The sequence below is a fragment of the Phoca vitulina genome, unplaced genomic scaffold (genome assembly GCF_004348235.1).
Source record: "Phoca vitulina isolate PV1807 unplaced genomic scaffold, GSC_HSeal_1.0 scaffold6, whole genome shotgun sequence".
Taxonomy (NCBI): Eukaryota; Metazoa; Chordata; class Mammalia; order Carnivora; family Phocidae; genus Phoca; species Phoca vitulina.
The window spans coordinates 67,875,903-67,890,815 of NW_022589709.1; positions in this window are offsets into that span (position 1 = coordinate 67,875,903).

Here is a 14,913-nt window from a genome sequence, read left to right on the forward strand (position 1 = left end):
CTTCCTATTTATAAATAAGCACGGAGAGACAGGTGAATTTATGGGGTTTTCTTTTGGTGTTTCTTTTACCTAAAACTCCCACAATGTGTGTTACCACAAATTGCTTCCATTTCACATCGTTTCAAGGAAGAAGCACCGGGAAGGGAATCCCAGGCCTCTGGCAGAAGCAAGAACATTGTGTGGCAAAGGCCAGGAGAGGTATGCTTGGGTGCTGACCACACAGGATCAGACAGAGAAGCTGCGGGTACCTCCACCTACTTGGGATTTGTGGAATCAACACCTAAGGGAAGAAACTAAACCCCAAAACCAAGAGACTAAACCCAAGAACTAGAGTGGAAGTAGCAGGTTTGCTTTTCTGTGCTTCAGGGAAATAATGTACCTCGCTTTAACATTCAAACATGGCAAAGGTTGACAAGAGTCAAGCTTTTCCTAGGTAGACCTAAGGAAATGCATCTTTGATCTTACGGTGAAATTTTAAAGCTGAATCTAAACAAGCACATGCATCCACCTACATCTGTGCGTGCGCGTATGTACACAGACAACAGAAGTCAACCAGCAAAGAGGGCTAGCTGGGAGTCTGGTTTGTGAACCTAAAGCTAGTCTGGGAACGGTGGGCACAAACATTTCTGGATTTGCTGGGCAGACTCTGCAGCAGGCGGGTCTATTAATTAAGCATGCCTGTGGTTAGCTTCATTTACAATCTACATTGTTCCTCCTTGGTTAATTCTCATGCAACACAACAGTGTAATACAAATCTGTTTGGATCTTCTTTGTGAGAGCTAGTTTTTCCGTCTCTTCTTTTATGCATGCAATTTATGCTAAGGTGAACGAGGAAATAACAGGTACTCATCACCAACAGCAGGTATCAATGAAGAACAGAGCAGCATATCTATATGATAATCATTCTGACTTTCAAATCACAATTAGGAAAAACACTAGTTTGGACCACAGGAAATGGCTATATTTTTAATGTCAAATAGTCACATATCAGTAATTTCCTATGGTTCAATGTAACATATAGCAACGTGGGAGAACACTAATTCTACAGTAAGCAAATCACTTGCAATCACAGAGGACACAATTTGCTTGACTATGTTAAACGTGCTTATGAAAAAAGCCTACTTGCAACAAAATATAACAAAATATTAACAGTGCTTGTGTGGGGTTGACAACATTATGAGTGCTATTTTTACCTTGCCCGTTTTTTCAAAAATTTAATAATGTTGCTATTTACAGTGAGAAAATATTTTAAAATAATATGCGAAAATGGTCATGCATTTCAATCTTATTCTATAAGATCTGGTCTTTGCTTATAGAGATAAATATTACAGTATTATAGGTATCATAAATATTAAAAGATATGATATATTATAGATATTAAAAGATATAGATACGGAAAAGATAAATATTATAATAGAACATAACACTGAATGTGCTCACCCACTTTTTTCTCCATCCCTTTTTTTGGTTTTGGACTTCAGAGTCCTTTTCACAGACCTGCCCTCCCCCAAGTGCCTTGAGGATGCGAGGAGCTCAGAATACTTACAAGTCACGGTGAGCAGTGGCCAACAGCAAGGTTCCTTTGACTAAAGCTCCTACACAGATTTCCAGCCCTCTGATTAGAGCCGCGTAGCGTCTTGCGTGAGATGACATTTCATCTCCTTGTATAATCCCTCACAGGATTCTGGAAGAACTGAAAGCGATCCAGAGTGAAGTCCCATCTTCCCCACCACACGTGGCGCTGAGCAAGTTGGCTATAATGAACTGGTTTACTGTGTACATGGACAGGCACTCTGCGTCAGGAAGAGAAGGTCAAAGCAGTGTGGACGGTGTGAGGCTTCCCACCTGTTTCTGCGGCGTTCGTGTCTGTAATTACTATCCCTTGTGATGCTCACACACTTGTTAGTGTTTTCTCACGATGAATTTAGTACTCAGTATTCAGGTGAGTTTTATTATAAGCAAATTTCCTAGTATGTTAGGTTTTTAAATCATTTTTTCTGCCACGTATCTCAATTGATTTATTTCTGTTTTGAAATGGTTAGGGCAAAAATGAGAAATATCTAGAAATGCTCCATTTTTTTTTTTTAAGGAATGGTTCTCTAATGTCATAGTAAACACTCAGAGTGCCTACTTAAAAGGCAGATTTCCTAGGCCCACTGCAGGGACTCTGGGTCAGAGTCCTAGAGGGGGAACGTGGCAACTTGCATTTTAAATAAACACTTCAAGTGATTCTCATGCAGGTAGTCTCCAGAGCAGTTCTGAATTTATAAGGCTGTGACCAAGTCTTGGAAAGCAGTGAGTTAAACTACTTTTGCCTCTTTGTGCAGGCATTCCTAGCAGACGGCATTTTACCAGCTTGCTATTTGATCATAGGTGTGCATAGATAGCCGGGAGGACAGTGTGATCAGAGCTAAAGGGTTGGAGTGGGGTGGCCCAGGGCTGCAACGCTCTTGGCAGGACACCCACAACTTGGCTCTGGTCCCCAAACAAACCTCCTGCTCCTTAGCTTGAGTGAGGACAATTCTCCATCCTTGGATTCAGCAGCTAGGATATTGAGAGCCTGCTTCCATTGTTACAGTTGAAAAAATGCCTTATTAGTTACACAGGTACCTGTGTAACTAAAGGCACCTTTGCATCTTAACCCCTGGAGGAAGAAAAAGTGGTCTTTGGGGAGACTGGTTACATCCCGGATATTCTGGCTGGGAAGAGACGGCTCATGGGGAGACTCAGTTTCCCTCCTTTTTCTTCCTCCCTCCACCTCCCTCCTTCCAGGTGATTCCTGGGCATGGCTGCCAACATGGCTGGAGAGTTCGCATTTTTCCTGAGGAGAGCCTGAGTGATCTGTAAAGAAATAAAACCCACTGCCTTGGTTTCTTGAGCCTCATGTGAGCCCAGCTCACTGAACCATCTGGCTCTGCACTGAATATGATGGTACACCTTGAACATAATAAAGCTATAGGTTTTTAGTGGCTTTTATTTATTTTTCTCTTTCCCCCTTATTTGTTATTATGTATATGGAAAACGAGACAAGGTAGATGAGCTAAAATAGGGGTGCAGCTATAAAATATATGTTGTAACCCAACAACACATGTTGACTAATGTCCCCAGCAGGGAAGGGCAAATAGCAAATTCATTAAGGACACTTTTGCTTGTACTTCTAATTCCAGAGGCTGAAATCACGGCAAGACCTTTTTCCTGCGCAATTCACATATTAATTCACTTTTTTTAAATCTGTGCCATTATTCCACAACTGTTTTTGGATGATTTCTGCAAAGATGCATAAAACAAAACATAGTTCTTATCTTTAAAGAGCTGAGTAGTAGGAAGATACAAAAGACAACGCTGTGGACAAATACACAAATGATCACAGTGCTAGACAGTGTGCTGAGTGCCTGGGGAATATAAATGAGGAAAGGAAAGAATTCAGAGACATGGCAAATACCATCGGTAGGGAGCCTGGAAGGTCTTCATGAAGAATGTATATTTATTTAGTTATTTACTTCTGAAAGAGATTGGAAGAAGGATGAGACTTTAGCAGGCAGGGCAGGAGAAGACTTCAGGTTCAGGTAGATGTAAGTCGGGGATTATGAGACTGACAGGTGGCTCACAGAGAAATGGTAAACAGAGCTTAATGATTCATCATGTTTCAATGCCTTTGGAATCCAGACTTGACACTTACCTAGTCCTTAACATGAAAACTGTTAGCAAAGTGGTATTTTTTAAGCTCCAACTTGACTTGCTATTATTCTTTTAATTGTTCAGGTTCACTTTTCTCTAGCTTTTACAATTTTCCATGACATCTCTGGATAACAGAATCTTGAATTTAAGCAATGCTTCTCTGCTTCTCTTCGCCAAGAATTCAGAGGACCTTTAATGTAATATCGATCTCCTTCCTACCCATGGGAGGTAGGAAGCGTCAGGCAATAGAATCTCTTTTCTTTAAAGCTCAAAAAACAAGATTAAAAACTACATCACACAGAGCAGAGTGGGGAGAAATCCCATTCTCCTGCTGCTGCCGTTCCTAGTCTGTTCATTTCCTACTATAGGGCTGCATTGTCTCAGTCTCAGATTGGACACTACATTATTGATGTTAAAAATCTCACAGTATTTCATGGCAAGATTATAATTTGGACTGATAATTTAGTAAGTTATATTAAAGAAAAAAAAATCAACAACTACAGTAACAATAGCAACAACACTATGATTTTCCAGGCACTGGTTAATTCCAGACATTGGTTTTGATGTTAACTATAATGCAAGGTAGGTGTTATTATTGCCATGTAGAGATAAGGACCATGGAATTTAGATAGGGCGATTAAAGTGCCCAAGTTCATACAACTAATAAATGGCAGTGCAAGGTTCTAACCCAATTCCTCATCATGTGAAAACCATCAACTTTTCATTGTGAAACACTGTTTTCCTAAAGTAGTGGTTCTTTACCTTTTTTTTTTTTTTTTGGTTTGTTTTTGAAGTGTAGAGCCATTTGAGAATCTGATAAAGTATAGACACACATATGCACCCAAATACCTGCATACTGTTTTTTGGCAAATTCACAGACTTCTTGATGTCCATCCATGGCCTTGAGGGAGCTCATGGATCCCATGTTAAGAATCCTAGCTCTGAAGATAACAAGGCTGCATCTGCAAGCTACGAAGCACCAGGAGGCCAGGGTAATGCTGGTGGCACCCATCACCACAGGATCAACTTCGACAAATATCACCCGGGTTACTTAGGAAAAGTTGGTATGAGACGTTACCACTTAAAGAGGAACCAGAGCTTCTGCCCAACTGTCAACCTTGTTAAACTGTAGTCCCTGGTCAGTGAGCAGACACAGGGACACACTGCCAAAAGCAGGACTGGAGCTAACTCCTATCATTGGTGTGGAGCGATGGGCTACTATAGAATTCTGGGAAAGGGAACACTCCCCAAACAGCCTGGCATCATGAAGGCCGAATTCTTCAGTAGAAGAGTTGAGGAGAAGATTAAGGGTGTGTGGGGGTTCTTCTCCTTGGTAGCTTGAAGCTGTGTGGAGGGAGGTTCATTGAATGCTAACAAGCAAAAAACACCCCCCAAACCCAAACCATTGGAAATTAAGTTATGATTTCTTTTTTCTTTTTACACAATGTTAAACATAAATGAAAACAATATATCAGAAATTGTTTTGAAATATCATCTTTAAACCTATTCTGGTGGAGAAAGGATAGATATGTGATACATTCATTGTTGAGGCTGTTGGGTAATCATCAAGGAAAAACTGAAGGGAGATTCTTAACTCACACCATTCAACTATAAAAGCACTAAATGAAGATACAGATGAGTATTCATGCTTAGAAATGGGAGACTTTGAAATATGACATCAAAGAATTTAGAAATCATAAAATAAAAGGTTGATAGATTCAATCATAAAAAGTTAAAGCTTCTGTACCTTAAAACATAAAACAAAATCAAATTGCAAATGCTTTCCTTTTTTTAAAGATATTTATTTGCTTTTTAGCTTTATTCATGAGAAAATAAAATTCTATATTGTCTCTCTCTGTCAAATAAATAAAATCTTAAAAAAAAAAAAACCACGGAAAGTGATCACAAAATGTTGCTGTATCAAACAACACATTGGTGTCACCACAGATCCTGTTGGCCTCCAGTAAGTCCATGGACGTTGGCCACTTGTTCTTCTTCAGCTACTTTGTGGAGACCCATTCTGTATCGTGTGGGATTGTCTTCACTGGGCACCACCTGACAGCACCTTGCCTCATGCCTGCATGATACAGCTTATGAATCCCATCCCTGGACTCTGCGTCTACTGCTGAGACCTTCTAAACAAGCACATGCATCTACCTACATCTGTGCGTGTGCATATGTACACAGACAACAGAAGTCAACAAGCAAAGAGGGCACAACCTTCACAAACATCCATCTTTAGAACTTTTTCTGTCTTTCCAAACTGAAACTCCATACTCATTAAACAATAAGTCCCCATCCCGCCCTCACCCAGCCTCTGGAAACCAGCATTCTACCTTCTGTCTTTATGAATTTGACTACTCTAGGTATTTCATATAAGTGGAATCACACAGTATTTGTTCTATCATGACTGGCTTATTTCACTTAGAATATTGTTTTCAGTGATTATCCATTTCGTAGCTGCTGTCAGACTTTCCATCCTCAATAATATCCCTTGCTATGTTTGTACCACATTTTCCTTCTCATTTCACCCATTGGTGGTCCTTGGGTGGCTTCTACCTTTTGGCGACTGTGAATGAAGTTGCTGTGAACATGGGTAAGCAAGTATCAGTTTGAGTCCCTGCTTTCAGTTCTTTTGTGTGTATACCCAGAAGTGGAATTGCTGGATCATATGATAATTCTATTCTTAACTTTTTGAGGACTTGTCATAGTGTACACTGGCCATACCATTTTATATTCCACCAACAGAGCACTAGACTTCCTATTTTTGCACGTCTTTGTCAATACTTGTTACTTTCTGCTTCTTTGATAGTAGCCAGCTGAATGAATGTGAGGTGATATCTCAGTTTGATTTTTATCTGCTTTTTGAAACATTTTTTATAGAAAATTTCTATAAGGAAAAACGTCATGGCACTGGCTGAATGCTTTTTTTACAGTATGACTCAAAAAATGTATACTCCAATGGATATTTTCATTAAGAATTAATACTGGAGATTTTATACAAAGAAATAGCCCCTACATAGATCCCACACTTCCATAAAAATGGGAAAAAAATTTTTTTTGACCAAAGATGAGCATGCTTGACGTACTATATATGGCAGATTGATACTTATCTTCCAGTAGTCAATCTACCTTTCTGTCATTAAAATTGAGCTTTAAATGAGCATTTGGCCCCTCAGCTAAAAGCTGCTTCTTGTTAGTTGGGAGATGGAAAGAAATGGAAGAGCATCAGACTCTCACCACAAATGGATATCCCAGTGTCACTTACCTCTTGACTTATTTGTGAGAAAGTAAATAATACAATAAATATTTCCCAAGCCTTCGAAATCTTACAGTATCTTTGAATACATTCTTTAATTCATTCCATTACAAAATTTAAGCTCTTACTAATAAACTACTTCATTAAGTTCTTACTGCCTAGCTTTTGTGATCATCACATTAGCCTTGGGTGCTTCTAGAATTCAATTTCCCACACCCCTTTCTTGGAAAATTTGATTGTTTAGGACGGAACAGACCCAAGAACCTGTACTTTTGTTATACACCCCAGTAACATATTATTTATTCATCTCTGAATATATCGCTTTGATTACACTTGCCCAGAGTATGCGCATCTCTTAACCCACTACCCAGTTAAAGAATGGGTATTTTAATAAAAATGACAATTTAACATTTTAATGAATGAAATATTTATTATTTTAAATCACATTACTTTCATGTTATCACACATGCAATCAAGACATTTGTGTTTCAAATTATCATTGAATAATTGAACACAGAGAATTAAAAATCCTGAAATCACAGGAACTTAGAGCTGGAAAAAATTTTTAAATGCTCTATATTGTATCTTCTGTTCATAGGATGCACAAGGTCATCTATGAATTTCAGGCTCCGATTGAGAATATTCTAATCATCTGTGGACTGTACCACAAAATGTGATGACACATTCATTGAAGGGCAGTTCGATCAATATTCAACAAGTACCAAAATGTGAAAAATACACATCATTCCTGTAGAGAAAGAGAGAGAGAGAGAGAGAGAGAGAGAATAAAAAGGAAATTAAAGAGTTTTAGGGAAGAAATAAAGTGTGCTACATTTAAAAAAATGTTAAGGGCGCCTGGGTGGCTCAGTTGGTTAAGCGACTGCCTTCGGCTCAGGTCATGATCCTGGAGTCCCGGGATCGAGTCCCGCATCGGGCTCCCTGCTCGGCAGGGGGTCTGCTTCTCCCTCTGCCCCTCCCCCCTCTCATGTGCTCTCTCTCTCTCTCATTCTCTCTGTCTCAAATAAATAAATAAAATCTTTAAAGAAAAAAAATGTTAAGAAGGATGTTAATGGAAAAACTGGTGAAATCCAAATGAATTTTATAGGCTAGTTAATAGTGATATACCAATGTTAATTTCTTAGGTTTGAGACACGTGCCAGGGTTCTATAATGTGGTAGCCTTAGCAGAAACTGGATAAAAGACATGGAAAGTTGGTACTATCTCTTAAATTTTTCTGAAAGTCAAAAGTTATTCTAAAATAAAAATTTTATTTAAAAAAGCAATCTTTTAAACCCCCTGGGTCATCTCACTGTAGACAGTAAATTCTCTGCTATAAATTTGACCATAGGCTGCACAAATTGGATCCATTTCTATGGTGCAGAAATATAGATAATATACATGGAGAATATGGATGTGACACATGATGATATCAAAGCGCATCTCAACAGGGAGGATCTGAACTTGGCACATGGTGGGGAGGCTGTCCTCCACTTTGGAAGCAGTTGGGCTCAGCTTGCTCCTAGGGTGTGGCTCTGGCTCATGTCCTCGACCCCTACATGTCCCCTATCGGGCTACTTGACTCTTCCTACATGCTCAGTTCTGACTCATTCTTGGGATGCACCCCAGTGTGAGAGAGGAGATACTGGAGATATTCTTAATGGTTCTCTGGAAACAGAGGCCAATTTGAGGGGATTCAATGTGCAAAGATTTGTGAAAGGAAACACCTGTGAGAGAAAATGAGGAGGGAGATGGCCAGAGTGTTAGACTGTAAACTCTTTCAGAGTGAAAGGGACAGGAAGGGAGATTTGATAGGAGTGCTCGAGAGCGCCCTGCTGTCCAAGGAGGATATCTGGAGACGGGCATGGAGGTTATGAGACAAATTGGACCATCCGAGGAGTTCCTTTCTAGCAAGAATGGGTCCATTATGATGGATTTCAAATTGCAAAGGTCAGTTCAGGTTCATACAGGAGTATGCCCTCTGCAAGGAGAGGTCTGCAGGGACCGGATCACGGCCACCACAGAGATCTATTATTCTTCATCGGGGCTTAGGCATTACATCATACTGGCTACTAGTCTGCCCTTAGTAATTCACAATTAAGTTCAATGAATTGATTTCTGCCTTTACCCAGTATCAAGCAAAATTACAGTGAAAACTCAAATACAAAATGACTTTCAGAAACAGGAACTTTGGGGAAAGGTACACGTGTGGCCCCTAATTTTTTACAGACATCTTACAGTTACTGTCTATGGATGTTGTGCCCAGGTTATCAGCAACACGGATTTTGCCATCACTTTGTGATGGTTTCTTCATACTTTTGAAGAGCAAAGATTGACTATTGTGTGCTTACCCCTTTTCCCTGCAGAAAACACATGTATTGCCATAAGTTCTTCCATTGCTGGCACAGACTGGATCCCATTCTCTGGTGCAATCTTTTTGCCCAGATAAATATCGTGTACAGTCCGGCATCTCAACAGAGAGATACAACAAAATTCATCAGAGAATGAAACTCTAGAATTTTCTTTAATCTTCCTATGAAATGCTATGCATCAAAATTGGAAAAAATATAGTCTATATGTAGTTTTAAAAGGTAACATCTATAACACCAACACCTAGAAAACGAACACATATGCCCCTTAAAAAAATAAGATGTTATCGGGCGCCTGGGTGGCTCAGTTGGGTGAGCGACTGCCTTCGGCTCAGGTCATGATCCTGGAGACCCAGGATTGAGTCCCGCATCGGGCTCCCTGCTCAGCAGGGAGTCTGCTTCTCCCTCTGACCCTCCCCCCTCTCATGTGCTCTCTCTCTCTCATTCTCTCTCTCAAATAAATAAATAAAATCTTAAAAAAAAAAAGATGTTATTAAAACGTCTTTACAAACCTGCGATTACTTTTTAAAAAGGTCACAGAACTGGCTAACTGTGTTTTTCTAATTTAGTGACCGCCATCCTCACTTCCCTTGACATATTTCTGCTTCCACACTCTAGAAGAAATCATGAAGCTGAAGTTTTTCTATTCATCATTCCCTTATCTTTCTTGGTAATTTCACTATGTATGTGTGTGTGTCTGTGCATAAACATATAGATATAAATGCAATTTGTTTAGTGTTGACAGTGCTGGTAATTTCCATAAATAAACAGTATGTGTGCATGCTTATCTCATCAGCTTCTGAAATTTCTCTGTGACTCTGTTTATTCAGATACTTAAATACGTACTTTAATTTTCACCTCTCTGTGTATATATGGAAATTATCAGATCTGACCCACCCTTAAAGTGTATATTTTGGTTGGTTCATTTTTCCTTTTGTTTTGCTAAAATGAACACTTCTACTGTAAACACCATTTGACCTCTCTCAGATGTTTGTATGACATATTTGCGCCCTTTAACTGTATTTTTGTGTAATGGGATATATATATTTTTATGTTGTCTAGATAATGACAGATGATTTTATGTGGCTGCTATGTTTCTATTTCTTGACTTTAGTGTAAGAATAACACTGTTTTATTTTAATTTTTGAAAGATCTCTCTGTTGTACATTTGTTTGATAAATTTTTATGTTAAAATTTATAATAAAATAAGCTAAGTATTTTATTTTTTCCAACTTCTGTCATTATTGACTTACCAGAGTTCTGATTTCAGTCACCTGTGCGAAAGCTGCTTCTGCAAGCAACAAATAGGTGAAATCATTAAAAGTGAAGAAGAGGAGGAGGAGGAGGAAGAGAAGAAGGAGAAGGAGAGAAAGGAAGGAATAAGGAGAAGAAGGAGGAGGAGGGATGAGGGAGGAGAAGAGAGACGAAGAGGAGGAGGAGGATGAAGAGGAGCAGGGTGGGGAGGAGTAGGAAGAATGGTCTTTTTGGTAAACAGAACCCATCTCTTAATAGCAGAAACCTATGGAAATTGTTCCTCAACACCTTGCAAGTAATGAGGTGAGCCTTTGTGTCATTAGCAAAATGAAAAATTCACTGAACGCTATCAAATTTGGAAATATTTTTAATAATTGGGATTTTCAATTATTCTTACTCTGTGAAAAATAATTTGATGTATAATTTTTAATAATCCCTAACACCCTTCTTTGAACATAGCATTTTTTTCTCCTTATTTTTGTAGATGAGACATCCAACACCAAGAAGACCATGCTTTAGAGCATGTCACTTACATATGAAGAAATCAATCAGTACTTAAAGAATCAGTACCCTGATCTAAATGTGTGCATCTATCCAATACAACACAGATGCCTTATTGTGAAATTCATGGTCCACCTTCAGCTCTAAGAAAGATAACTTTTGCCGGAGGAGTCAACGTGTTTCTCCTTAAACAAAGGCCCTGTTTTCGGGACCTCAGTGGGTGATCAAGAAGCCAGAATATTAACCAACAGCAGACCCAGAAGAGATCATTCCTTCCAATGGTTTGTATTTAACAACAATGGATTTGACTTCCAAAAAGGAAAAAAAAAAAGGATTTAGGTCATGTTCTTTAGTCACAGGTGGTGGACATTGAGCGAAGTTCTGCTGCCCATTCTAACCCGCTACTCTGTCTCCACTTGTCCAAAAAAGGAAATGAGAAAAAACAACCCACTGATGCAATTTTAAAAAGACATTTGTGGGGTGCCTGGGTGGCTCAGTCAGTTAAGCAACTGACTCTTGATTTCGGCTCAGGTCGTGATCTTAGGGTCCTGGGATCGAGCCCCATGTCAGGCTCCCCGTTCAGTTGGGAGTCTGCTCAAGATTCTCTCTCCCTTACCCTCTGTCCCTCCCCCACCAGCTCAGGCTTGTTCTCTCTCTCTCTTTCTCAAAATAAATAGATAAATCTTAAAAGAAGAAAGCTGAAAAGACCCTTGTACTATGCCTCTTACCACTTTATCAGTTTAGAGGCTGCGAAGGAGCTCCTCCCTCCTGGATTACTGCAGTGGCTTCCTGCATGTTCTAAGATATATTTCACCTTGGACTGGAAATATTTCACTTTGAACTGGAAAACTTACTCACCAGAATAAAGAGGAAACACCAAGGCAATGATGAAAATGGCTTTGATCCATGATGAGAGGAGAGACATTTTTTCAAGTCTGTGGGAAGAAATTTTGGTGTGTTTATAACACATGGCACATGGACTAATTTCCTATTTCCAGATGAGGGTTTCTGACTGACAAAATCCAACCCCCTAGAGTCCTAATTAATTCCTAGCTTGCTTATTAAGGTAGACCATGTATTCTCATTTTTCTTCGCCCTGCCCTCAGATTCAATAGGACATATATGTGAACAAAAGGCTTCCTCAAGAGGTGAGAGCAATGCCAAGATAAGTCCTCTCAGCACATTCCAGAAGGAGCTGCTCATTCCTCCAGGCTTGGCACAGCCCATGAGGAGCCTGGCTGCCTTGAAGGAAATAGGCACTTTGGGGTCCCAGTTTTTCCACAGAACATAGAAACAGTCATTTCTGGAGGGAGTGACCTGGAGCAGTCCTCACAGCCATGCTCTGTGCCAGGGCTACATTTGTGGGTGTCCTCCTCACTGACCTGAGACAGAGAAGGCAGTGGAGAGAGTGAGGTCTTCAGCTCTAGGGACTGACTGTGTCTATTTTGCTCGTCTGTCTTTCTCAGTCACTCCCCCCCCAGCAGAGGCACCTCCTTTACTGGCCTATTGGTGAGGAGCCTGATGGCGCCAAACAGATGATCCGCAGCAGCGTGTGCTCTGTGTCATAAAGACGTCCTGGTTGTTCTCTCAGGGGGAGGCTTGGGACAATTTGATCTAATGAGTACAGAAGTATGAGATGGGAAAGGGTAATCAGAGTAACTATAGATCCTAAGATAGAGAAAATATATGTAAGCTTTCCAAGCTATTCAGTTGGAAAGGACGAGAGAATCAAAGCCAGCCAAGAAGAGCAGTTTTGTGAAGTGTAATTAGATACAGGCCAAGACCCTTAGCATTTTGCAACATGAGAGCACAGAGACTCAATCGGAGATTTGTCTTAGATTGAAACTCTTCTTACAGTTGAAATTTCAACTTTGTCTTCTGAGGTAATTATAGGTTCGATACAGGTGTAAGAAATGACACAGAGCTCTCCTGCCTCCTCGAGCCAGTTTCTCCCACTGGGAGCCTCTTGTAAAACTATAGTGCAAATTCCCAGCCAGGAATTGATATCAGCTGGAGACCTTTAGTCCATGTTTGCTCTCACCACCAAGATTGGGAATCAATTGTTTGTACATGAAGCCTGGGTAATGGTATGTTTGAAAAACTCCCAGATGAGTATCAGTGTAGCCAGCTTTGGAACGTAGCCTAAAGGATAGGATGTGTGTAGTAGGCACGGTAGAGACCAACTCACTGTGTTAATCCTTTCTCGATATAAATGTGTATCCAGTCATCACGTTGTACAGCTGTAATTTACAGAATGTTATATGTCAATTCCATCTCAATAAACCTGGAAAAAAAATAAAGAAGACTCACAAAATGAGATGGAGACCACATGGGTCAACGTCTTAAGTTAAATAAGTAGGTGACATTGGAGGCTTTGAAAAGGGTAAGATTTAATCACTCATTGTCTCCCTAATTAACTAACCTCCTTCACAGTCTGATTTCTGGAGTTTTGGCAATAGAAAGACTCGATTTCAATTCTCATCTACCACTGGGTGATCTTGACACAATGTTTCGATAGTCTAATATACAACTTCTTTATTTTAAATGTGGGAGTAACAATTCCTGTGTCTTAGATGTGGGGGATAAAATATTAAGGCAGTTTGCATTCACAGTTGGGTGTTAGGCTTATCTTTGCCACCCTGATGTAACTTACCTTTTACCAGCTGTGGGAAAAGCTAGCACTCAGACTCCAGTTTAATGGAAGAATACAAAATCTGGTGAGTGCAGAAAGTACTCCATTATTCTAGTTAAGTGAATATTATTCTTAGAGGAACCCTTTGAATTACTCTTTGAATTATTGACATAGACACCATCAGAGGCTTCTGGGGCAGATCTGTTCTTCTGATGCAGGACATTTGAGGAAAAAGGAAACCGAAGTCTAGAGTTGAAATTACTGAGGAGCCCTGCATGTCTCCCACTGTAGACTTCTCTTGTATGTTCTCATAAGCAGAGATTAAGAGCAGGAGAGGTGGCCTGTGAATCCCAGCTGGCCACATGCCTTTCTGTTTTCTGTTTTTTAAATTACCCAGCACAAGGGATGTTACATGTGTGAGTTGAAAGTTTCATGAAGAAAAAAAATGAATATATTATTCAACTTGCCTCAGAGGGAAGATAAGAAGGAGAAGACAGTATCTTTAAAATAATAGAGATATTAAGGGAGAAGGAAGGGAAAAAATGAGAAGAGCAGTTTGCGGTCTCCCCAGTGCCGCTGCTCCTTAAATTGTGGGCAAAGAAATCCGCCATTTTGGGCAATAACAGCAAGTTACCTGGATTTTGCCTAACCGTGTAAAACACCAACTGAGACTGGTACATGAACTTCCCCAGGGGTCACTGAATAATGTGTGTGTGTGTGTGTGTGTGTGTTTTAAACTTCATACTGTTGAAAAGAGAATAAGAGAAGTTCACATTTATCAGTATTTCATGAAAGACTGAATTCTTCCAGTTCACCCCTGTTTCAGAAGAAACCAAAGGGATTTGGTACCATATTCCATTCTTTAAAAGATGTCTCGGGGGCACCTGGGAGGCTCCCTTGGTTAAGCATCTGGTTCTTGATTTCCGGCTCAGGTCATGATATCAGGGCTCTGCTCTGAGCTTAGAGCTCGCTTGGGATTCTCTCTCTTTCTTCCTCTGCCCCTCCCTGCACGCACTTCCTCTTTCTCTCTCTCTCCTAAGGAGGTGGGGGGGAGATGATGTCTCAGGCAATGATCAAAGAGTAGATTTTCCTGATTCATCACTTACATATAACACCCAGTGCTCATCATAAGTGCCCTCCTTAACCCCATCACCCATTTAGCCCATCCGCCACCCACCTCCCTTCCAGTAACCCTCAGTTTGTTCTCTATAGTTAAGAGTCTC